Source organism: Bufo bufo, chromosome 6 (genome assembly GCF_905171765.1).
Source record: "Bufo bufo chromosome 6, aBufBuf1.1, whole genome shotgun sequence".
Taxonomy (NCBI): Eukaryota; Metazoa; Chordata; class Amphibia; order Anura; family Bufonidae; genus Bufo; species Bufo bufo.
The window spans coordinates 22,183,251-22,209,490 of record NC_053394.1 but is presented as its reverse complement, the minus strand read 5'-3'; the positions used below and the strand labels follow the sequence as shown (position 1 = coordinate 22,209,490).

Here is a 26,240-nt window from a genome sequence, read left to right as displayed (position 1 = left end):
GGCGAGGACTGCTCTTCTCACATCCAGACAGTGGAAGCGTTCCTCCTGTATGTTTTTGGGAGCGGTACAAAATGAAGGGAGTATTAACTCCTGTTCTCTGTGAAACACTGAGACAACCTTGGGTAAAAAGGAATGATCCAATTTAAGAACTATCCTATCATCTAGGACCTTCAAAAAGGGTTCCCTAACTGACAGGGCCTGTATCTCGCCTATCCTACGGGCAGTAGTGATAGCTAGTAGATATACCGTCTTGAAGGATAGAAGTTTGTCAGATATATTCTCAATGGGTTCGAAGGGAGAATCACATAAGCTGTTTAGTACTACGTTTAAGTCCCACGTGGGAACCATCCGTCTTAAGGTGGGCCGCATTCTGGAAACTACCCTGATGAACCTCTTAACCCACCTGTGTTCTGCTAAGGGAAAGTCTAATCAGCTACTTAAGGCCGAGATCTGCACCTTGAGTGTGCAAGGTTTTAAACCCATATCAAACCCTCTCGGACGGATTTTCAGTCCCTGGGTGATTTTGGGCTAGCCAAGATGATAATCTCTTCCATATTTTAAGATATATGGCCGAAGTTACTGGTTTACGGCCCTGTTGCAGGGTTGATATTACCTGATCGGAGAGACCCTTCTTCCTCAGGGTCTGCCTCTCAGGATCCAGGCAGTCAGTCTCAGCTTGTTGAGATTGGGATGCTCCAGAGGCCCTTGTGTTAACAGGTCTCTCCTTTATGGAAGGGGAAACGGATCTCTGATTGACATCTCCTTTAAGATAGGGTACCAGGCTCTTTTGGGCGAGTCTGGCGTAATTAGGATCAGAGTGGTAGAGCTGGTCCTCATCTTCTTTAAGACTGCCAGGATTAGGGGCAAAGGAGGAAAGGCATATGCCAGTTTCATGTCCCATCTCTGGGCTAGGGCATCTACTGCCACTGGAGTTTTGAGAGTAGAAACAGTCCAGCTGTGAATTTTCCCTGGACGCGAAGAGATCTATCTCTGGTTGGCCCCATACCTGGCAGATCTGTTTGAAAACTTGCTTGCTCAGGCTCCATTCCCCCGCGTCGATTCTGTGACTGCTTAGGAAGTCGGCTCTCGAGTTCTGAAAACCTTTTAAATGGGTCGCTGAAATGGACAGAACTTCCCTCTCTGCCCATGTGAAAATCTGATCTGCTAGATCTTGAAGGAGCGGGCATCTGGTTCCACCCTGTCTCTTCAGATAACATACTGTTATATTGTCTGATAATCTCCTGACGTGTTGACCTTGGAGAAGGTGCTTGGCTGCTCTCAGCGTCTTCAGCACAGCTTTCAGTTCCCGGTAATTTGAGGACCTTATTCTGTCCCGAAGCACCCAAGAACCTTGGAAGAGATGTTGGTACACATACCCCCCCCCAGCCATTCAGACTTGCATCCGTGGTAACTGTTATGGCTGGAGTCATATTCCACGGGACCCCCTTCTCCAAATTCTCGGGTTATATCCACCAGGACAGGGATTTCAGAACTCTGTCTGGCAATTTTATCTTGGAGTTCAGAGAGTGGTGGTCTCTGTCCCAGGCTGTCAATACTGCCTCCTGGAGGGTCCTGGAGTGGAACTGGGCCCAAGGTATAATTGAAATACAGGAGGTCATCAGTCCCAGGATCTGCATAGCTTCTCTGATTGAGTGGGTTCTCTTCCTTTTGAACGACTCCATCTTTTCTCTTATGTTGATTTGTTTCCTCTCCGGCAGAAAGGAGTGCTGTGTCCTCGTGTCCAGGAGAGTGCCCAGAAATTCTTTCCTCGTGTCTGGTACTAGGTCCAATTTTTGATAGTTCACAATCCACCCCAGATCTTTGAATAGGGCCAAAGTCTGATGGATGTCCCCCTCCAGCTTTTGTACTGAATCTGCTATCAGCAGAAAATCGTCCAAGTAGGGCACAATTGTAATCGAATTCTGGCGAAGATAGGCCATAATTTCCGATACTATCTTTGTGAAGAGACGGGGGACAGATGAAATCCCAAACGGCAGGCACTGAAATTGGTAGTGAAGACTCTCCTCCTTGTACTTGACCGCAAACCTTAGATACTATTGATGTTGAAGATGTATGGGGATGTGGTAGTACGCATCCTTGAGATCAGGGGCGTAACTAGAAGTGACTGGGCCCCACAGCAAATATTTGTAAGGGCCCCTCCAGCGCGCTTCGCACCTCCCTCCTCCTGTGTAAACCCTACTCCTTTGGCACAGTGTAGCGGTATACTGTATATTGTGGGGCACAGTGTAGAGGTGTACTGTATATTGTGGGGCACAGTGGATGCTATATGTGTATAACATAAACATATTTCATATGAAAACTTACAGTTACTTGACCCTTGGGGATCTCGGACACCACTTCAACACTTGGCCGGGGGCTCGGCGGAGCTGATGTTGTGCTTTATCCTAATGAGAAAGATTTCATAATAAGGATTTGGAGAAGGGGCAGAGGGATAGCAGAGCAGGGAGAGGCTGGTGCTGCTACTAGGGGGCCATACGATGGGGGAGTAATAAAGCCCACTATCATGCCCCCCCCCCCAGTAGTGATAATTCTCCTTATAATGTGACAGTGCAAAAACACCCCCTTGTAATGCCCCCAGTTGAGCTAATGTCCCCATAGTGCCCCCATAATGTCCCAGTATAAAATACCCCTATATAGTGCCCCCAGTAAATTCCCCCATAGTGCTCCTCTCCCCCCTTCCTGCTAGTGCCCCCCATAATGTACCAGTATAAAATGCCCCATATATAGTGCCCCAGTAGATGTCCCTCAGTGTCCGGCCTCTGATAGGCTGCCGGCCTAGTGTCCCCCATAATGCCTCCCAATAATGTGCCAGTAAGTGTCCCCATAGATGCCCCCCCATCATGTGCCAGTATCAAGTGCCTCTCTCCTCCCCCCCACATGTCCCAGTATCATAGTGCCATCTCCCCCCCAATGTGCCAGTATCAAGTGCCTCTCTCCTTCCCACCCCCCATGTGCCAGTATCATAGTGCCAAACCCCCCCATGTCCCAGTATCATAGTGCCATCTCCCCCCCCAAAAAAGTGCCAGTATTAAGTGCCTCTCTCCCCCCCATGTGCCAGTATCAGTGCCAAACCAACCCATGTGCCAGTATCAAGTGCCAACCCCCCCCCACATGCCAGTATCAAGTGCCTCTCCTCCCCCATGTCCCAGTATCATAGTGCTATCTCCCCCCCCCACAAAAAAAGTGCCAGTATCAAGTGCCTCTCTCCCTCCCCCCCCATGTGCCAGTATCAGGTGCCAACCCCTCTCCCCCCCCCCCCATGTGCCAGTATCAGGTGCCTCTCCCCCCCCCCAGGTGCCAGTATCAGGTGCCAACCCCCCCCCATGTGCCAGTATCAGGTGCCAACCCCCCCTCCAGGTGTCAGTATCAAGTGCCTCTCTCCTCCCTCCCATGTCCCAGTATCATAGTGCCATCTCCCCCCCCCACTCAAAAAGTGCCAGTATCAAGTGCCTCTCCCTCCCCCCCCCCCCGGTGCCAGTATCAGGTGCCAACCCCCCCATGTGCCAGTATCAGGTACCAACCCCCCCCCCATGTGCCAGTATCAGGTGCCTCTCTCTCCCCCCCCCCCCCATGTGCCAGTATCAGGTGCCAAACCCCCCCCCCCCCCAGGTGCCAGTATATATTTTTTCAATCAGTTGTGGGTAAATGATTTGCCTCTGATACATTGGAGGTTGTGGGTTTGAATCCCAGACACATCAGGAGACTTTAGGAGACAGTAAGATTAGATCACATTAGCGAGGGGGCCTGGTCAGCCGCTGCTGCTGTGAAGGGGCCCTGAACATTAATACAAGAATCAATATTTAACTAACTTGAAAATAAACTGTCACACATGCTGCCGGGGCGCCGGGCCCCCTTGGCAGCCCAGGCCCCGAAGCAGCTGCTTCCCCGGTAGTTACGCCGCTGCTTGAGATCCAATGTGCAAAGGTGAGCACCTGGTAGGATCAAAGGAGTAGTGGACCTTATTCATTCCATCTTGAACCTGTAGTAGGTCACCCACCTGTTTAGAAATTTTAAATTGATGATCGTCCTTACCGACCCGTCTGGCTTCTTCACAAAAAATTGTCTTGAATAGTGTCCTGTGAAATGTTGGGGAGGAGGGACCTGGGTGATGGCTCCCAGAACTAGAAGCTTTTGTACATCTGACAGCAGCTGTTGCTGGAGGAGAGGCGATTCAAAATAAGTCAGCTGGAAGGTTTGTGGAGGAGGACTTCTGAAATCTATCCTGAAGCCGTCCCTGATGGAGTCCAGGATCCACTGATTGTGGGTAACTCGCTTCCAACTTTCCCAAAAGTGACGAAGTCTCCCCCCACTACCGGTCTGGCGTCATGGTTTCCCTGTGTTGGTATTGGGGTTGAAGAGGAAACCACTTCCCCTGCCCCCTTGGGGTAGCTCCAACGGCCTGATTTACCTTGCCCTCTATAAGACTTGGCCTGACTCTGGCCAGAGGCTCTACGAAAGGGCTGCGGTTTTTTAGGTCTTTCTTCAGGAAACCCTGTTTTGTTATCAGCCGCATTTTGGAGTATAGAGTCCAAGACTGGGCCGAACATGAAAGAACCAGAAAATGGTATGGAGCAGAGTCTGTTTCTAGACGCTACATCCCCAGACCAGGACTTGAGCCAGAGGGCACGTCTAGCAGCGGTAGTCTGAGACTGTGATTTAGCTGCAAATCTAATAGATTCAGCTGAAGCGTCAGCCAGGAAACTTGAGGCAATCTTTAGCAAATGGAGTGACTCTAGGATCTCTTCCCGGGATGTCTTACCTCTGAGGTGATTCTCTAATTGATTTATCCATAGGACTAAGGCTCTGGAAGCTGAAGTGGCAGCAATGTTAGTGTTAATTGCAGCCGCCCCTGACTCCCAGGATTTTTTCAGTAGACCATCCAACTTCCGATCCATGGGATCCCTCAGCTGCGACGAATCCTCAAACGGGATTGAGGTCTTTTTTACTACCTTGGCCACCTGGACATCTACTTTTGGGGCCTCGTCCCAGAGATTAGTGTCCTTTGGATCAAAGCGCAGTCTGTTTTTAAATTCTCTGGGAATGAAGAGCTTCTTTTCTCCATCTGCCCATTCTTCTGAAATGAGGTCTTTTAAATTTTTATTTACTGGGAAGACCTTCCTTTTCCTGACTTTAAGGCCCCCAAACATTTCGTCTTCAACGGAGCGTGCCTGTTCCTCCTCCTCCTCAATAGCCATGGTCTGCCTAATGGCGGTGAGTAGGGGGTCTAGATCCTCGGATGAAAAGAAATATCTCCTTTGTTCCTCCTGAGGATAGGACACCGAGTCCTCATCTTCCATTTCATCTGAAGCACATAATCTCTCTTCCTCTGAATCAGAGTCTAACTGGATCCTGGCTCTTTTGGAGGGGGGGGGGGAGGTGGTACTGGGTCTGGGTTCTGGCCTGAGGTTTCCGCCTGCACCTCCTCTCTTACAATAGCTCGAGAGTAGAGATGACCGCTCATCCTTAAGAATTTTGGAAAGGCATTCTGGGCATAATTGTTTTTTATATGGCTCCAGAAGCCTTGTTTGTCAGGTCGTACACTTTCTTCCCTTCTTTTTAGGGTCTCCATGTGATTTGTGCCCTGACTCTTTTGTAGTCTAAGGGAAAACGGAATAAAGACTACATTTAGAGTCAAAGATTCCCATAAAAACCCCTGTCTAAGCACATAAAAGTTGCTAATTACAGTGGCCTGGACATGGGGGTGTCTGAGCAAGTCTCCTGCTTGTTAGACGCCTGGACCTCCGTGATGCAACCGCACCAGGTTGCCAGACATTTAAATAGGTTCTTTACTTACCGGTCCGCCCGTCGCCGCCTGGCTCCGCCTCCTCCTGCTCTTCACGGGGGGACTCATTCCTAGGAAGAGTCAACCCCCTAGACATGCGAGACCTCCTGATGCAGAAGATCTCCAGCATGCCGATGCGCGCCGCCATGACACTTCCGGTGACGCGTGCTGGCTTCCGGTCACGTGGGAGCGCTCAGCAATCCAGGCCTAGCGTGCGCAGGGGAGCGTAGGAGCCGCTGCCGAGCCCAGAGCTCCGGAAGGGAGAAGCGGCTTCGGCGTCCCCGATCCTTGCGGCCATCTTCAGAAAAGGTACCGGGGACTAAACCAGGGGACCACTTCTCAGAGGGGTGCTGGTTAAGGGGCTGCAGGAGTTTGAAAGAGGAGAGGTAAGCACCTCCCGACCAGACTCGCCCCATTCCCTACGTAACTTACTAGGAGGGAGTTTGTCTCACTCCCCCTATCCCAGTAGGGACAGGAAGAACACTGGAGAGAGGGGGTGGGGAGGGGAGGGGCCTTTTTTCAAAAGTTTACTTTTTTCAGTATTCAAACACAAAAAAAATAATATAATATATATATATATATATATATATATATATATATATATATATATATGTATAGCAGGCTGGATTTCCAGCCTGCATTTGTGGGAGGGGCATAGGGTATTTAGCCGGCTCACGCCCTCCCTCTGGTGTCGGCATCGCACAGTGCATCTCGTGTTACGGCGACGTCATTCGAGTGCGACTTCCGGTTCCGGCTAGACTGACGAGGCAGACGCTGCGGCGGTACGTTCCTCCCGGGCGGCGCTCCTTCTGGGTAAGTTACTCCGGGCTTCGCCGCCGCACTCCATCTCCGGCCGCCCACCTCCGCTTCCCCCACCTCCGCGTCTCCTCTGCTGCGCTCCTCTGACCGCGCCATCTAAACTCCGTGCGGCCCCGGCCGTCGCGCCCGGTCTGGGGGAGCGCGCATCTCTGGCGTGGACGGCGGGGGAGCGGTGCAGCAGGAGACGGGACACTTGGTGCGGTCCGCTCAGGCAGCGCTGGGGCAAGATTCAGCTGGGGCACACCGGAACTGGCTGCTTCATGTTCCCCGCGTCCAGTCTCCTCCACAGCAAGCCATTGCTCCGAACGTCGCATCGCGGGGGGTCCCGCGCGTCTCCCCCTTCCCCCGGGCTGATTCCTCCTCCTTGTCCAGGCCTTGGGGGGGCGGCAGACGGGGACGCGGGGACGCCACTCCACGACTTCCCCGATGCGTTCCACGGTGGAACGCATCGGCATTCCGCCCATCTCCCGGAGCTCCACCACTTCCACGGTGGAACGCATCGGCGTTCCACACGTCGCTTCAGTCATAAGGAAGCCTCCCATATTCCCAACCTCCCTGCGCTCCACCGTGGGGCACCCAGGGGGAACCCCTAATCTTGGGCTCCAATATGGAAGGCATACCACGCCCACTCCTGGTTCCCTGACCACATTTTTCATGCCCCACATGTGTTTTCAATGAAGTGTTACATGAAAAGCCCAGAATACGCTTGGGCGGACATGTTGCGGGGATGCCGTGGCCGGGCGGCTCGGTCTTGCGGTGCGGCCGGGCGTTCCGGGAGCAGCCGCATGGGCCGGTTGCTAGGCACGCCGCGGTTTCGCCCCTGAGAAAAAAAAAAAAAAAGGCTGTGCAGATATGTTCTGTTTTCTCTCACCTGTTTTCTATTGTACCTGGTCGCCATGTTTTTTTCTCCAAGGATGTCCAGGTGGTCTTCTCTTCCTGTCTTGTATTAATATGGTTCTCTCCGTATCCTGTAGCCTGATACTTTCAGGTTCCTTTTCGGGGTCTCGCCCGACACGTCCAGGCTCACTGCCTGTCCAATCACCTGATACGTTCAGGTCCGGTTGCCTCATACGTCCGGGGTTTTGCTTTCATCATGTACTCCCTCCTGATCCGTTCTAGTGTTTTTTCCGATGTGTCCAGGATTGGCTCCACGTTTTCCTGCCTGATACGTTCAGGAGGTTCTTTGTGTCTTCGGCCTGATACGTTCAGGTTTCTTTTTTGCGTGTCTGTTTGCCTGATACGTCCAGGTTTCCGTTTTCATGTCCGTCTACCTGATACGTTCAGGTTTCCATCTTCGTCACTGTCTGCCTGATACGTTCAGGTTTTCAGTTTTTTCATGTCTGTCTGCCTGATACGTTCGGGTTTTCTGCTTCTGGTTTTTCTGCCTGATACGTTCAGGCCCTCGTCATGTCCTCTTGCTGGTCAAGCCTTCATCATGTCCTCCCTCCTGTTACGTTTGGTTCATGTCCCGTCCGGTCAGTCCTGTTGGTGTCTTTTTATCTTTTTCAGGGTCATTTCTTGGGCTCGCCTTCTTACTCCACGTCTTTCTTTCCTTCTTACTGTCCTGTTGCATCTTTCTTCTTCCCCAGGTGTACATATCACGGTCAGTTCAGGTTTCTTTATCTATCACGCTTGGGGCCCGTTGCTCGCCATTTGCCAGCACGCACGAGTCATGTCTCCTCACTGCCTGCCGCACTGGTCAACTCCATGCTGGCAGCCAGTTGGGGCCTCGTTTCCAGACGCGTCTCGGCTCTCGGTTTGTTCAGGGCCCGGCGTATTCGTTCACTTGTTCACGTCAGGTCCTTTTCCTCACTACCTGACACGCTCAGGCCGCTCGGTTTTTTCGTGTTTTCTTTCAGGTTGTCCTCCCATCGCCTGATATCGTTCAGGATTTCTTGCGTTTTCGGCCTGCCACCTCCAGGGTTCGTTTTCTTCCTGTTTCATCATCACGTAAGTTTCGTCTTGTCAGCAGATGTTGGGGTACATCTCCCCGCAGGTACCAGTAAAAAAATAAATAAAAAAAAAATAAAAATTTTTTTCCTCACTTACCAATCCCAGATTCGCAGGGAGGGAAGTTCACTCTCTCCGCGGGCTTCCGAGTTTTTTGTTCGATTCCAGGTTTCCTAACTTTTTCCATCCTAAACTTTCTGAGGCTCCAGGTAAGAAAAAAATAAAAATAAAATATTTTTGGGGTTGCACGAGGGGTTGTCAATTCACGTCAGATCCTTCCACAGGGTCCGGTTTTCTTCGGGCAACATGTCGCACGTCTCGGATATTGAGGACTCACTGTCCATCCCTGAGTCAGCGGTCTCGGAAGCAGCCAGCCGCGCATCTTACAGGCATTGGACCATCCCCAGGATGCTCGCGGAACTGAAGAAAAAAGGGATCCGCCATTCGGCATCGGCACGGAAGGCAGAACTGTATCATCTGCTCTTCCCTGAATCTCCCAGGGCTTCTGAACCACCCGGAGCCTCCGAAGATCTGGTCTCCATGTCGACCATTCAGCTCTCCCTGACCCAACTCCATGCGACCATCAACAACATGGCATCTTCGATGTCACACATCGACTCCAGGCTCCAGGCCGTCGAGAGCAAGATGGCTACGCCTCCTCCTCCGCCAGAGGCCGAAGCCGTGCCTTCTACTTCCCAGGCCAACGTCCCAGGTACAGGTCTGGCCTCTCCCGACATCGCCCCAGCGTTCTTCGTTTCAGAGAACATCAGGCGGGATATCCTGGTGGGAAAGGATATCAATTTGGCCGCCATCCTAATCTCCACCCATGATACGGTCGAAAACCGGACAATCGCCTGCGGTGATGTGTCGGTGGTGCTGAGGTCTAGAGACGTCCGCCTCAACAAGAAGCTGTCCATCCCCGAGTTTATGCTGACCTTCAGCCTGTACCGGGACATAGTGTGCTCCATTCATCCCCACCGCAGGGTAGAATTGGACACATACATGTACAAGGTCACCGAGCTGGGTTACAGATATGGCGGTACCGTCTTCTACGAGTACCACCGGTCTTTCTCTGCCAAAGCTGCAGCGGCTTTCCTCCAGCACCAGCATGTCACCAACTGGGCAGTGTTGGACATGGAGATTTTTTGCAGGCACTTCGCCGGGCAAAAATCCCCAGCCTGTGCCGGTTGCCAATCAGTCCTCCATTCTTCTGATTGGTGCCCCCATGTCACCAACCCATCTCCTGCCAGGCCAACGTCCAGCTCAGGGGCGCAGAAACCCAACCCCACCACGGACAAGCTCGGCCGTCCCATCACCTTCTTAGGGAAGAATCAGCTATGCAACAACTTCAACCTGGGTTCTTGCAGTTATGATAAATGCAAGGCTTTGCACATCTGCACCATCTGTTTCAGGGCCCATCCTCAGTCCTCCTGTTCCCAACGCACGGCTAAACGCTCATGACTAGGCGGGGTCAATGTTGACCTGTTACTCTCCCTTCTCCAACAACATCATGACCCCAGTTTTGTCCAGTTTCTCTCACAGGGGTTCTCGGAGGGTTTCCATACCGGGCTAGTCACCCTTCCGCAGGTCACTCATGAGTGCCCCAACCTCCTCTCCTCTCTGGCGGATCCCGGGGCGGTGGACGCTCTGCTGGAGGCGGAGTTACAGAAGGGCTTTATGATCGGTCCTTTTGCAGAATCCCCTTTCCCTTTGTACCGGGTCAGCCCCATAGGTCTGGTGTCCAAAAAATCTTCCAATAAAAAAAGATTAATTTATGACTTGTCTGCTCCTCATGCATCCAGCACCCCCAGCCTGAATTCCCTGGTCCCGTCGGACGAGTTCTCTATGCAGTACTCGTCCCTGGACGAGGCCGTGGAGCTCATTTTACAGGTCGGGGCAGGAGCTTGGTTGTCAAAAGCGGACATTGCTGATGCCTTCAAGTTGCTGCCCATCCTGCCTCATCTGTGGAAGTTCTACGGCCTCAAATGGAGGGCAAAATATTACTTTGCCACCCGCTTGACGTTCGGGTCAAAGAGCAGTCCCTGGCTCTTTGACCAGTTCGCCCAAGCACTGCATTGGCTCTTGGTCAATCATGCCCACTGTCCGAGGGTCATCCATTACCTGGATGACTTCTTGCTCATCGAGCAGGCCGAACACGCCCCGGACAGGTTGGACAGCCTCCTCAGCCTGTTCAGCCGCCTCAATGTTCCGGTGGCTTCAGCTAAGGTCGAGGGCCCCTCCAGGGTAATCACCTTTCTGGGCATCACCCTGGACACTATCAGAATGGAGGCCAGCCTTCCCCTGGACAAATTAAACAGGTTAAAGGACTCCGTGGCCAGGCTCGTGGGCACCCGCACGGTGTCAAAGTTGGAACTCCAGTCTTTATTGGGGTCTTTCAACTTTGCCGCCAGGATCATGCCCCAGGGCAGGTCTTTCACCGCCGGCCTACTCAGACTCCTCCCAGCAGCCTCAGATCGGCATGCCCTCATCCACCTCGGGCGTGACGCGCTGGCGGATCTGGCCATGTGGTCCTTGTTTTTGTCCAGCTGGAATGGCATCTCCCTCTTCGTTCCTCAGTGGAACGAGGCATCTCCCTTGGTATTCTCCGATGCTGCTGCTTCCCTCGGTTTCGGGGCCATCTGCGGGGATCAATGGTTTGCGGGTCCTTGGCCCACGCAGATCTCCTCAGACCAGGAGGCTGCCAGGTCTTCCCCCCTGCTCGAGGTCTACCCCATCGTCGCAGCCGCTCTTGTCTGGGGTCAGTCATGGAGTAACAGGCCAGTGTGCTTCATGACTGACAACCAGGCGGTTGTTGACATCCTCGCCAGGGGTAGGTCCAGCTCCCCCAAGGTCATGCGTCTGGTTCGCAGGCTCACCTGGCTGTCCCTGCAAAACAACTTCCGCATCATTTGCAGGCACATAGAGGGCAGGAAAAATACCGCAGCTGATGCTCTGTCCCGTTTAAACTTTAATATGTTTTTCCAGGTCATGCCAGGAGCTCGGAGAGTCGGGATCAACCCTCCGGGGTTCGAAGCCCTGATCATGGACTAGAGGAGTACGTTTCCGCAGCCCACGGTCTCATCCGCGAGTCTCTCTCGGCTAATTCTGCCCGGAACTATTTAACAGGGTGGAACACCTTCAGGCGGTTTGCCCACCTTCACCCCAGGGGGGACAGGGACAGAGTCTCCTTCGTCCTGGCTTTCCTGGCATACTGCCACAAGGAGCTCCATCTGTCCCACAATACCATCAGACTTTATTTAGCGGGCATCCAGCACCACCACATGATCAGTCACCCTAGTCATACCTCCTTCTTTTCCTCCCAGGCGGTCAAAGCGGTTTTGAGGGGCATTCAGAAGCTCTCTTCCCCTGCCCTTCCCTCCAGACAACCAGTCACAGGGGAATTATTCCAAAAAATTTCTGCCGCCCTAGATGGTAATCCCTTTGGCCCTTTCAGAAGTTCGATCCTCAAAGCCGCTCTCTACCTCAGCTTCTATGGGTTTCTCAGGCCGGGGGAATTCTGCTGCACCTCAGCCCGGAATCCAGGGCCGGTTATCAGCCAGCTCCTCCATAGTTTAGACCACTTCACTTTCTCTCTTCCTTCCTCCAAAACCTCCCAAGTCGGTCCACCGGTACAGATCGAATACTTTAAGTCGTTCAATCCTTGGTGCCCAGTGTCCGTGTTCAATCAGCTGCTCTCCACTCTCCATGACAGAACTCCCGATAGCCCCCTACTGCCTTTTCCCGTGCTGTCATTGACGTCCGCGCAGTTCATCAGGCACATTCGTTCCATAGCTTCGGGTCTGGGGTTCCACGCTGCTTCCATTTCCGGACACTCCTTCAGGATCGGGGCCGCATCGGCAGCCTCCAAACATGGCGTCCCCGCTCACGTCATACGGAAGATGGGACGATGGCAATCTTCCTGTTTTTCCCGTTACATCCCTCATCCACGGGTCGAGATTGCCAAAGCTTTTTCCAGTCTGGTTTTGTAATCTACAAATAATAAACTGCCTAAAATTCATGTTTTGCCCCCTTTTTTGGCTACCCGCGTCACGTGGCTAAAGGCACACCACTAGCCAAGGTTAAGTCCTACCGTGTCCAGTGCACACCCTCTTCCCAACACTTCCCCCGGAGCCTTGACCACAAGTATAGCAGGCTGGATTTCCAGCCTGCATTTGTGGGAGGGGCATAGGGTATTTAGCCGGCTCACGCCCTCCCTCTGGTGTCGGCATCGCACAGTGCCCCACCCGACCCTCCCTCTTTTCCAGCTTCACTCAGCTCAGACTCCCTGGGTTAGCCCCCTTTTTTGGCTACCCGCGTCACGTGGCTAAAGGCACACCACTAGCCAAGGTTAGGTCCTACCATGTCCAGTGCACACCCTCTTCCCAACACTTCCCCCGGAGCCTTGACCACAAATATATATATATATATATATATATATATATATATATATATATATATACACACACACACAAATATGGTATCACCATAAACAGACTAACCTGGAGAATAAAGAACACATTTCAATTTTACTGCATACCGAATGCCATAAAAACAAAACCCATAAAAATGTGGGGGAATTTCCTTCTACATCCTATGCAATATCCAATGGTGCCATTAGAAAGTACAAGTCTATTTGAACAAAAAAAAATATAAATAATTTAAAAAAAAGTTATGGCTCCGGCAAGGCAGGGATTGAAAAACGAAAATGCTAAAATGCTGGTCTTAAAAGGGTTAATATGCAATCACTTTACAATATGGAAATAACAGCTCTTTAAGCTGGATGCAGACATCAGATAAACGTTGACAAATATATAGGGACAGTTTTCTTCAGAAAATAGCTTTGTAATGTATATGGAAAGCTTAAACCAGATTGGAATGTGAAATGTGGGCCTCTAATATGAAGGTAAAGACTTTGCGGAACGGCACGGACAGCCTTTAATAAAACTGCCGTGGGGATTCGCTCTGGTAGGCAGGGTAAGCGGACACAGCACAGAGGCAAAAACAAGGTTGTAAAGCAAAGTTCAGTGTTTATTCACAAATAGAAAAAAAACAAGCCAAAAGTAACGGTGTTCAGTTTTGGTGCTTGTTCACACCACACAAAGTCCACAGTGCAAAAAGCCTTCACCTGGTCAGCAGATTTCCACCCGCAGTCCATAGCAGGCTTTAGAGGCCTGTTTCCCCAGCATGTGGCTCTCACAAATAGATGGCCTCAGTGTCTCAAGACACAGACTCCACAGCTTCTCTGTCATGGAGGATAATTTCCCAGCTGAACGTGCTGGCTGGGTTTTTATATCCCAGCCAAAACCCGGCCTGGAACCGTGGGGAACAGCCACCCACCCTGCTCTTTGGCTGCTCCCAATAAGAACCGGCCCGGATCGGCTTTACAGCCATACTAACAGCTGAAGTGTCAGACTGCACTACAGAACTTCAGGCTTTTTTTTCTCTCAGGCTATGAGCTGAGCGCTGCGATTGGCCAGCGCTACAGCCTGGGAGAATGAGACGCCTGGAGGTTCCCCTGGGTGGAGCCTAACTATGAAGATACCGGAGGCTATAACGGGAGAACGGAGCGGTGCCCGGGGATAATAGTAAGTGCAGGGAGATCCCTGGGCGCCGCTCTCCATGTCTGTATGCTTAGTTAAGATTTTTTATTCTAGTGAAAGGTCCTCTTTAAGGCCTCTTTCACACGGGCGTTGCGGGAACACCCGCGATTTTTCCGCGCGAGTGCAAAACATTGTAATGCGTTTTGCACTCGCGTGAGAAAAATCACGCATGTTTGGTACCCAAACCCGAACTTCTTCACAGAAGTTCAGGCTTGGGATCGGTGTTCTGTAGATTGTATTATTTTCCCTTATAACATGGTTATAAGGGAAAATAATAGCATTCTGAATACAGAATGCAAAGTAAAATAGCGCTGGAGGGGTTAAAAAAAAATAATAATAATTTAACTCACCTTAGTCCACTTGATAGCGCAGCCGCCATCTCCTTCTGTATTCTTTCTTTAGGACCTGGGTAAAGGACTTTTGATGACGTCACTTCGGTCATCACATGATCCATCACCATGGTAAAAGATCATGTGACGTACCATGTGATGACCGGAGTGACGTCATCAAAGGTCCTTTACCCAGGTCCTAAAGAAAGAATACAGAAGGAGATGCCGGCTGCGTATCAAGTGGACTAAGGTGAGGTAAATTCTTATTATTATTTTTTTTTTTAACCCCTCCAGCGCTAGTTTACTATGCATTCTGTATTCAGAATGCTATTATTTTCCCTTATAACTATGTTATAAGGGAAAATAATAATAATGATCAGGTCTCCATCCCGATCATCTCCTAGCAACCGTGCGTGAAAATCGCACCGCATCCGCACTTGCTTGCGGATGCTTGCAATTTTCACGCAACCCCATTTACCTCTATGGGGCCTGCGTTGCGTGAAAAATGCAGAATATAGAGCATGCTGCGATTTTCACGCAACGCACAAGTGATGCGTGAAAATCACCGCTCATGTGAACAGCCCCATAGAAATGAATGGGTTGGTATTCAGTGCGGGTGCAATACGTTCAACTCACGCATCATCGCAGCCGCGCGGAATACTCAGTGTTGCCAAAATTAATGAAAATAATCAACCTTCCAAGGTAACTGAGATGTGTCAACTACTTTTTTTTATTTTTTTTAAACTGACCAACCTGCATCCTTAGCGAGCTGTGTGCTCTGCTGGTGGAGTCACTGTATATTTACATTAGGGCTCATTCACACAAACGTTTTTAGCGTTCCGTATAAGGGACGTTTTTTGAGTTCCGTATACGGTCCGTATGCGGAACCATTCATTTTAATGGTTCCGCAAAAAATACGGAATGTACCGTATTTTTCGCCCCATAAGACGCACTTTTTCTTCCACAAAAATGGGAGGAAATGCCCCTGCGTCTTATGGGGCGAATGCTGACAGGTTTACATCGCTGGACGCGATGTACGGAGCGGGGGCCGGGGGAGGGACTGGGAGGAGGAGCTGGGGGCCGGCAATAGCGGTGGGGCGGTGCGGTCACTGTACTATAGCCTCGCCCCACCGCTCCGGTATACTAATATAAAATGTATTATTGAATTAAAAGTTATTAAACATGCCCCCCTCACTCCTAATAGTACCGTATATCCTAATTTCTTCTGTATAATGCCGGCAGGCGGGCTGGGCGGGCGGCAGCGTAACTCCCTGATGTCACGTGCCTGCGCCGCCTCCTTTATGAATGAAGCAGGCGGCGCAGACAAGTGACGTCACTGAGGGACGCGCCGGCCGCCCGGCCCGCCTGCCGGCATTATACAGAAGAAATTCGGATATACGGTACTATTAGGAGTGAGGGGGGCATGTTTAATAACTTTTAATTCAATAATACATTTTATATTTGTATGGGGGGGGGCGGCACACGGAATCTGTGGATGTCACTGTTATGGGGTGGGGGGTCTGTGGATGGCACATATATAACAGTGGCAGCCACAGATCCCCCCCCCTGTAACAGTGTCCGTCATCCACAGATCCCCCCCATAAGTGTCCATCATCCACAGATCCCCCCATAAGTGTCCGTCATCCACAGATCCCCCCATAAGTGTCCGTCATCCACAGATCCCACCATAAGTGTCCGTCATCCACAGATCCCACCATAAGTGTCCGTCATCCACAGATCCCCCCATAAGTGTCCGTCATCCACAGATCCCCCCATAAGTGTCCGTCATCCACAGATCCCCCCATAAGTGTCCGTCATCCACAGATCCCCCCATAAGTGTCCGTCATCCACAGATCCCCCATAAGTGTCCGTCATCCACAGATCCCCCCCATAAGTGTCCGTCATCCACAGATCCCCCCCATAAGTGTCCGTCATCCACAGATCCCCCCCCCATAAGTGTCCGTCATCCACAGATCCCCCCATAACAGTGTCCGTCATCCACAGATCCCCCCATAACAGTGTCCGTCATCCACAGATCCCCCATAACAGTGTCCGTCATCCACAGATCCCCCCCCATAACAGTGTCCGTCATCCACAGACCACCATTAGTTCCAAACCTAGGTGCGTCTTATAGGCCGGTGCGTCTTATAGGGCGAAAAATACGGTACTCCGTATGCATTCCGTTTTCGTATTTCCGTTTTTCCGTTCCGTTTAAAGATAGAACATGTCCTATTATTGCCTGCAAATCACGTTCCGTGGCTCTATTCAAGTTACTGGGTCCACAAAAAAACCAGAACGCATACGTAATGTATGTCTTCCGTATCCGTTCCGTTTTTTGCGGAACCATCTATTGAAAATTTCAAGCCCAGCCCAATTTTCTCTATGAAATTACTGTATGCTGTATATGTCATACGGAAAAATGGAACGGAAAAACGAAATGGAACCGGAAACACAACTGAAACAAAAAATGGAAAAACGGATTCGTTAAAAACGGCCCGCAAAACACTGAAAAAGCCATACGGTTGTGTGAACAAGCCCTTACACTTAGGGCTTGTTCCCACGCCGTATGGCTTTTTCAGGGTTTTGCTGGCAGAGGCTCTGTGTACATACGTCACAAGCTGTATCTTGTATTACACTGCTGTCAGCATTCTCCGCTCTTTTATTGCCTACACAGACTGTTGATTTATATTCTGAGGAATGCTTCTGTCATCTGATCAGCTGCAATTCTTACCTAGCGCGGCCAGATATAGGCGTAGCTAAGTGATGAATAGAATTTTAGAAATCTCAGCTTTACGGTGTGCAGTTTACACTGCAGAAAGTTGTTCAAATCAAATAAATGAGACCAGGCCCGGCGCTACCATAAGCAGTGGCGTCTCTAGCTTTCAAATTTTGGGGGGGGGGGGGGCACACTGGGGGCCAGGACAAAAGTAGGTGGGGCAGCTATAACAACGATACATTTACACAAGTATGTGTCACGGCCTTTGGTGTGCGCTGTGACATTGTTGCTACACTTGCGGTTGCCCGCGGCATGCGGTGGCAGTGTCCCGGCCTTCTGGGTGATTGTCGTGACATGGTTGCCACTCATGCTGTTGCCGGTGGTTACGTGGTTTGGTATGCTTGTGTGTGCACTTCCCCTTTAAGTGGCTTCCTTCCCCTGTCTGGTGATGTAAGGGTTAACAACCTTGCTGGATGTGGTCACTTGTGCTTCTTATACCTGTGGCTTTAGGTCAGGAGTCAGTTGTACTCCAGCCTTGGTGTGTGCTGGAGTTAAGCTCCTTGTCTGGTTGTGCCATCTGTCCAGTGAGGGCCCCCCTTGTGGTCATCAATGTCATCCCGGTGTCTCCTTCCCATCCTGTCCCTATTTGTATGGAGTGGGTTATGTTCAGGGTGTTTGTATGTCTATTTTGGTGTTACATGTCTGCTGGTGTTTGGTGTCAAGAGAGGCCGGACTAGGACGCCAGGTAAGGGGAGGCCGTCATGATGGGTTTTGGTAGGAAGGGCCTGGGTTGGAGTGAGTTAAACTGGTGGGTAGAGGTGTGGTTAGGGTAATGAGATGGGAGGAGTTAGGGGTTAAATAGAGGTGACCGGCAGGCAGCCGGTGCCATTTTGTGGAAAGCAAACTAGGGAGCAGCTTACCATGTCGCAGGTGGAGGAGATGTTGCAGCAGCTGAGAGCAGCAGCGGAGGTCAGAGGTCCGGAGTGGCTACAAGGACAGGTAGCCAGCCTGTTGCAGGGGGGGTCAGCGGCGGGTCCGGCCGCCGGCGCGCCTGAGCCCAGAGGATACCCCCAGGGTCCGGCGCCGTGTTAGGAGCCCCTTGCGGGACCCTCCGCGCCGGGGGGCCAATGTGCAGACTCCCTCCAGGTCCTCCCGGCGCGGGAGGAATCCAGTTGTTCGGCGGGGCCCAGCGAGGGGCGGGGCGGCAAGTGCTCCATCTCCGGCAGCGTACGACAGGGAAGCAGGAGCTGGTACTGCAGGCTCCCCTCTCCAGGCGGGGGGGGGGAGGGCTGCTCGACGTGGGAGAGGCAGCAGCAGCAGCAGGGGTCGCGAGGCTGTGCACCAGGAGCGAGGTGGAGTGCACAGGCCTCAGCAGCATGACGGACAGCATTCCGCTGGTCCTGCCCGCGCTGAAGATGAGGAGGAGGAGTCGTTTTCGCCGCACAGCGCATCCAGCGTGGAGGATGCTGGGATGCCCGGTCCGAGCGGGAGAGTGGCGTCTGGAGTGGTCGTTCCAGTGACGGCGGGGTCACTACGTCAGGAGTCAGGAATTCCAGCTGCGGGGTTCACAGCGCCCCGGCAGCCAGGTGAGGCGGCATTGGGAGCTTTTCTTGCGCTGGCGCAGGGTTCTGGGCTGGGTGGTTTAGGAGGGGGACAGAAAGATATGATGGCGGGTTTGGGGAGATTATTGTGTGGGTTAGCTGGTGTGGATTCTGGGAGTGGTGTGTCAGGCGGGGGGCCGATGCAGGCTTGGGGTGTTGGGCCTGTTGGGGGAGTGGAGACAAGGGGCTCAGGTATTGCAGCGGCAGCTTCCGTGTCGGTGCAGACGCAGGCAGGGGGTGACGATGATAGGCCGTGGGTGGATGATGCTGCTAAGGGGGAGGTTTATGTGTGCTTTGAAGGCCCACTAGGTGCGCACTTAAAACAGGAAGTCAGGGATCGGATTTGCCAAGGGGAGTACGTGGATATATTTTCGCTGCTTCCCCTGGAGCGTTTCAATCTGGATTTAGCAAAGCGGGACGGGTCAAAAAGGGAGGAGGAGGAGAAGCGGCGTTATAGACTGATACCGCGCACGTTTGCTAACTGGCTGCAGGCCTTCGCCATTTTGGCTAGCGTGATTGGGGAAAGGGCGCCGGACAGTTGTTCTGCACTTTTTTGTTACTTGGATGCGATTGGGGAGGCGTATAGGGTTTATGGGGGTTCTGGGTGGTTGAGATACGACGAGCAGTTTCGTCAGAGAAAAGCGGTCCGCCAGAGTATGCGGTGGGACCATAAGGACATAGGGTTATGGATGAAGGTAATGGCGCCGGTACAGGCTGGGCAGCCCTTTCGGGGGGAGCAAGGGGGGTCAAGTCAGTCGGGATTTGCAACAGCAGCGGCCAAAGGATTGTGCTTTCTCTTCAATGAGGGGAGTTGCAAGTTTGGGCCTAAGTGCAAGTTTAAGCACGAGTGTTCTTCCTGCGGTGGTGGACACGGGGCCAGCCGTTGTTTTAGGGGGGCAAGGCAGAAGGGAAGTGAGGCTGGTGCAAAAGGGCCGGACGCCGGTGCGGGTGGCCGTGATGGTGGGGTACCTAGATAGATACCCGGACAAGGGGGCGGCAGAATTTTTGCGGAAGGGGTTTACGGAGGGTTTTAGTATTCCGTCTCGCCCGGCGGAACAGGGGTGTGGGGTCAGGAAGAATTTGCGGTCAGCCTTAGAGCACAAGGAGGTTGTATCGGAGAAGCTGGCTAAGGAGGTAGCGTTGGGGAGGATGGATGGGCCGTTTGGTGACTTGCCGTGGGAGGATTTGAGGGTTTCCCCTTTGGGGGTGGTGCCTAAGAAGGAGCCGAACAAGTTTCGGCTTATTCATCACTTGTCTTTCCCAAAGGGGGCGTCGGTCAATGACTGTATTGATCCCGAACTTTGTTCGGTGGTCTATACCTCGTTTGATGCGGCGGTAGGTTGGGTACGTAGGTTGGGGCCTGGGGCCTTGTTGGCAAAAACGGACATTGAGGCGGCATTCCGTTTGTTGCCTGTTAATCCAGATAGTTTACACTTGTTAGGTTGTTTCTGGGACGGGGGGTATTTTGTGGACAGGTGTTTGCCAATGGGGTGCTCGGTGTCTTGTGCATTCTTTGAAACATTCAGTTCTTTCTTGGAATGGGTAGTTAAGGATGTGTCGGGGTGTGTGTCGCTGATACATTATCTTGATGATTTTGTATGCTTGGGTCCGGCGGAGTCACGAGTTTGTTCATTGTTGTTGTCCACGTTGCAGTATGTTTTTGACTTGTTTGGGGTGCCGTTGGCGGCAGAGAAGACGGTTGGACCCACGACGGAGTTGAGTTTTTTGGGTATTGTTATTGACACAGTTAAGATGGCGTGTCGGTTGCCTGAGGAGAAGGTTCAGGACCTGAGGGGGGTGGTAGGTAGTGCACTGAGGGCGCCCAAGATTCGACTGCGAGATTTGCAGTCTTTATTGGGCAAGTTGAATTTTGCATGTCGGATTATGCCAATGGGGCGGATATTTTGCAGGAGATTGGCGGCTGCTACCGGGGGGGGGGGTTGCCCCACATCATTTTATTCGATTGGGGCGGGAGTTAAAAGGGGATTTGGTGGTTTGGGACAAGTTTTTGAAGGATTTCAATGGCAGGACATTGGTGTTGGGGGAGGTGGTGGATAGCTTTGACTTTGATTTGTATTCGGATGCAGCAGGGGGGGTTGGTTTCCGGGTTTTCTGTAATGGACAGTGGTGTGCGGGTCAGTGGCCAGAATCTTGGGTGTTGAGGGGTTGGGTCCGCAATGTGGCTTTGCTTGAATTGTTTCCAATTGTTTTGGCAGTGGTGCTCTGGAGGGATAGGTTTCGTGATAGGAAGGTTCGTTTCCATTGCGACAACCTTGGAGTGGTGCAGGCTATTAATAGGTTGACGGCTTCTTCTCCCCCGGTGGTTAAGTTATTGCAGCATTTAGTGTTGTGTTGCTTGGAAATTAATGCTTGGGTTGTGGCTGTGCATGTGCCAGGGGTTGATAACGGTGTGGCTGACTCTCTTTCTCGTTTGCAGTGGGAGCGTTTTCGGCAACTCGCCCCGGAGGCGGAGGCGGTCGGGTTGGTGTGTCCGGAGTCCCTGTGGGAGCTCTTGGAGGTACAGTAGCGGGGCTGTTGAGGGAGTCTTTGAGCGCTGGTACATGGGCGGCATACGGTAAGGCCTGGATTGAGTGGGAGGGGTGGTGTACTGAGCTAGGGGTGGGGGTCGAAGATGGTGAGGTTCCGTTGGTTTTGTTCTTGGGGCATTTAGCTGAACTAGGGAGGTCGGTTGCGCAGGTGAATCGAGTTATGGCAGGTTTGGCTTTTGGTTTTAAGCTTAGAGGCCTACCTGATGTTACAAAAACCTTTTTGGCGAGGCAGGTGTTGAAGGGTTGTAGGAGGGGGAAGCGAATTGCTGATCAGAGGCGGCCGGTTTCATTTGCTCTATTATTGAAGATAGGGGAGCAGGTGGGCGTGATTTGTCGGTCAATGAGTGAGGTAAGGTTGTTTAGATTGGCCTTTTCGCTAGCGTTTTTTGGGGTTTTTCGGTTGGGTGAGTTGGTGTGTCCTAGTATTAATAGGGCAGGGAGTTTGTGTTGGGGGGATGTGAATTTGTATGGTGACAGAGTGGTAGTGCGGATACGGGTGTCTAAGACGGATAGGGAAGGTAAGGGGTGTAGCGTGTCACTGTTTGGGGTTCCAGGTTGTGGGTTGTGCCCGGTGCGTTGCTTGAGGGAGTACCGGGAGGGTGTAAGTTTTGGGAATATGGGGCCCATGTTGAGGCATGAGGACGGATCGTTTCTGTCGCGTTTTCAGTTCGTGGCAGTGTTTAAAAAATGTTTGGGGGAGTTGGGAATGGACTCTAAGCTTTTTACGGGTCATTCCTTCAGGATTGGGGCTGCTACGGAGGCGGCGAGGTTAGGTTTGGGCGAGGAGGTGATTAAAAAAAATTGGGAGATGGGAATCTTCGCGTTTTAAATCCTATGTTCGTTTGGGAAGTTGGTAAGCTGAGTGATGGCATTAATTTTCTTTGTTTGTATTGCAGGTGCGGTGTTGGTGTGGATTATGGGGCATTCATTTGTTTTCTGGGGTGCGCTGCGGGCTGATGTGCGTCCGGAGGGGCGTCAGCTGGGTTTCAGCAGGAACGAGGCGGTGCTGCGGTGGCTGGGTAGTAGGGGTATGTTGTGGGGAAGTGTGATGAGGGAGGTGCACCATTTTGTGAGGTTGGATCGAGCCCCAGACATTTTAGTGTTGCATGTCGGGGGTAATGACTTGGGGGTTAGACCCTGTCGGGAACTTATCAAGGATGTGAAGTTTGACATTTTGAGGTTGTGGTCTTTGTTTCCGGGTATGGTGATTGTCTGGTCCGACATTGTGGCTCGGAAGACATGGAGGGAGGCGCGTTCGGTGGAGTGGATCAACAAGGCCAGGGTTAAGGTAAATAGGGCTATTGGAAGGTTTATGGCACGGAATGGAGCAGTGGCGGTTCGGCATGCGGATCTGGAGGCGGGGAGCGGTGGTTTTTGGAGGTCGGATGGTGTTCACCTGAATGCGGTGGGCATTGATCTGTGGGCGCTTGGTTTGCAGAATGGAATTGAACGGGCCTTGTGTTTGTGGAGGAACGCGCAGGCTTGAGGGTGGTAGTAGGGTTCAAGCTGCGCGTTGTTGGCGGTGGGAGATCATAGAAGCTGGTGGTATATGACGGTAGTGGAAATGGGAGGGCCTCAATGGTGGGGCTGGACTCTCATAGTTTCAGGTACTTGGTTAATTGGAGAAGGCATCCATCACTTGGTGTCTCCGAGCTGGTGCTTACGGCTGGAGGCAAGATGGAGTTGCCAGGTTGGCTTCTTGTGGATGGTAACATTTTGGGGCTTCTACGATCTCCCTCGTCAGGGGTTAATGTTAATTTAATGTTATTGTTATTTATGGATGTATTTATTTTATTAATAAAACGGCTGCTGTGGCCGATTTAATCCAAGCAAAGTGTGTGGTGTTTTATTGGGATGGTACTTGGAGGTGGAAAAAGGGGAAGTTATGGAAGGCCCTGAGTAAGTAACCAATAACCCTATCAAGAGAGGCCGGACTAGGACGCCAGGTAAGGGGAGGCCGTCATGATGGGTTTTGGTAGGAAGGGCCTGGGTTGGAGTGAGTTAAACTGTTGGGTAGAGGTGTGGTTAGGGTAATGAGATGGGAGGAGTTAGGGGTTAAATAGAGGTGACCGGCAGGCAGCCGGTGCCATTTTGTGGAAAGCAAACTCCCTCCCTCCCGCCCTAAGGTTTTGGGGTGGTGGAATGTACGGGACAGTGTTATATGTCGCGGCAGTCGTGGCGGTGGGAGATCATAGAAGCTGGTGGTATATGACGGTAGTGGAAATGGGAGGGCCTCAATGGTGGGGCTGGACTCTCATAGTTTCAGGTACTTGGTTAATTGGAGAAGGCATCCATCACTTGGTGTCTCCGAGCTGGTGCTTACGGCTGGAGGCAAGATGGAGTTGCCAGGTTGGCTTCTTGTGGATGGTAACATTTTGGGGCTTCTACGATCTCCCTCGTCAGGGGTTAATGTTAATTTAATGTTATTGTTATTTATGGATGTATTTATTTTATTAATAAAACGGCTGCTGTGGCCGATTTAATCCAAGCAAAGTGTGTGGTGTTTTATTGGGATGGTACTTGGAGGTGGAAAAAGGGGAAGTTATGGAAGGCCCTGAGTAAGTAACCAATAACCCTATCATGTTTACTAGACATTCCCCTGCCTCATGTTTATTGCAGCTATGGCTGTCCTGGGTCCCTGTGTGGTTTGTGGTGTGTGCTGTGTCCTTTACTGTTGGTGTGGACACCAGCACTTGTGCACGGGTTCCAGTCAGTGTGTCTGTGGCAGGTAAGTGTGTTATGGGTTTCGCTTACCTGCCATCTCTATAGCTGTATGTGTTCCCCTCTCCTTGCAGCCTGGCCTCAGATAGAGACTCCTGTTCCTCCATTACTGGGATAAACAGGTCGTCTCTTCCCTGCTCCTTGGTGAGGGATTACCAGGGCGACTGAGGCTGGGTTCACACTTGAGCGTTTTACAGCGCGTTCAAACGCGCTGTAAAACGCTCAACACATGAAAACCAATGCTTCCCTATGGCCCTGGTTCTCACTTGAGCGTTTTACAGCGCGTTTGAACGCGCTGAAAAACGCCCTACGCTCAAAAAAGTTTTTGAGCTTCTTTGGGGCGTTTTGTCACGCGTTTGCGGCCATAGGACACTGCTGTCAATCACACAAACGCGCGTAATACGTGCGTTCACTATGGACAAAAACGTGCACAAAAACGCGCGACAAAAATGCGCGTTAAACGCGCATATCAAATTCGCTCAAGTGTGAACCCAGCCTTAGAGTTTCTAGGAATCCTGAGTATGAGTCGTCCTACCATCGGGGTCCGCTCATACGGTGAGGAGTCAGGGAGAGGATTAGGGAAGCTGTAGGAGGTGACCTGCTCCCTTATTACTCCTTTTGGCCAGGCTGATCCCCTTTTACCCTTTGACACCGCACGGTGGGTGGTTTCCCCCACTCCCCGCCGTGACAGTATGCTTAGAAATGCTGCGATACTTTACCCAATACCTAAAACCGCAACAGGGAAGAAAAGTCCTGCTGTCTGTGGTTTTAAAAAATATATATATCACTCAGATATCAACATGTCCTAGTAGCCTGTGGATGACACTTTTATAGGGAGGGGGATCTGTGGATGACACTGCTATGGGGGGGATCTGTGGATGACACATACAGTATATAGCATCTTATGCTATATGTGTCATCCACAGATCCACCCCATGACAGTGTCATCCCCATTTCACCCTCCATAAAAGTGTCATCCACAGATCTCCCTCCCTATAACAGTGTCATCCACAGATCTCCCTCCCCGCCATTCACAGTGTGTACATTTGACATTTCTAAACTGTAATCCATATCCTGTAGTAACTAACTTTAAATCAGGATTAAGCGGCAGCTCATCTCTACTAGTACCTTAACCTTACACCACTCGGCTAGCTTCGGTAACAGGGCCAGGCTAGAGCCTACAGGCACTGCCTGTTAGTTGTTACCGAGCGAGCACTGATTTCTGCAGGTCAGAGAATATGGATTACAGTTTAGAAGAAATGTACACTCCTGTGAGCGGTCCAGACCAGTGGCGGATCCAGAGCCTGGTCTCGGGAGGGGCACTTCCAGATTATTTTCTGTCCGCCGCCACAAAACAATGGTGTTTATAGAACAGACTACACAGTGTAGAGGTATACTGTACATTGTGTGGCACAGTGTAGAGGTATACTGTACATTGCGTGGCACAGTGTATGCTATATGTGTATAACATAAACATATTTCACATGAAAACTTACAATTACTTGGCTTGGTCCTTGGGGATCTCGGACACCACTTCACCACTTTGGCCGGGGACTCGGCGGAACTGATGTTGTGTTTTATCCTAATGAGAAAGATTTCATAATAAGGATTTGGAGAAGGGGCAGTGAGGTCGCAGAGCAGGGAGAGGCTGGTGCTGCTACTAGAGGGTCATACCATGGGGGAGTAATAAAGCCCACCATTATGCCCCCTCAGTAGAAATAATTCTCCTTATAATGTGACAGTGCAAAAAATACCCCCTTGTAACGCCCCCAGTTGAGCTAATGTCCCCATAGTGCCCCCATAATGTACCAGTATAAAATACTTCTATATAGTGCCCCCAGTAAATGCCCCCATAGTGCGCCTCTCCACTCTTCCTCCTAGTGCCCCCCATAATGTACCAGTATAAAATGCCCCATATATTGTGCCCCAGTAGATGCTCTGTGTCCCCCATAATTTGCAAGTATAAAATACCCCTTCTTAGTGCCCCCCGTAGATGACTCCATAGTACTCCTCTCCCCCCTTCCCCATAGTACCCACCATAATGTGTCCCAGTATAAAATGCTACTGTACAGAGCCCCCCATATAAAATAACCGTTCTTTGTGGCCTCAGTAGATGCCCCTATAGTGCCCACCAATAATGTGCCAGTAATAA

At 51.5% G+C, this 26,240-nt stretch overlaps 1 long non-coding RNA gene across 1 annotated transcript; it reads right to left on the bottom strand.

Annotated features, from left to right (window-relative positions):
* On the bottom strand, positions 1-25,039 carry LOC121006067. The gene is made up of 3 exons (XR_005780015.1): positions 25,029-25,039; positions 13,392-13,397; positions 1-117 (listed from the first exon to the last, which is right to left on the bottom strand). It is a non-coding gene; the product is annotated as an uncharacterized LOC121006067 (long non-coding RNA).
* Positions 25,040-26,240: the final 1,201 nt, after the last annotated feature.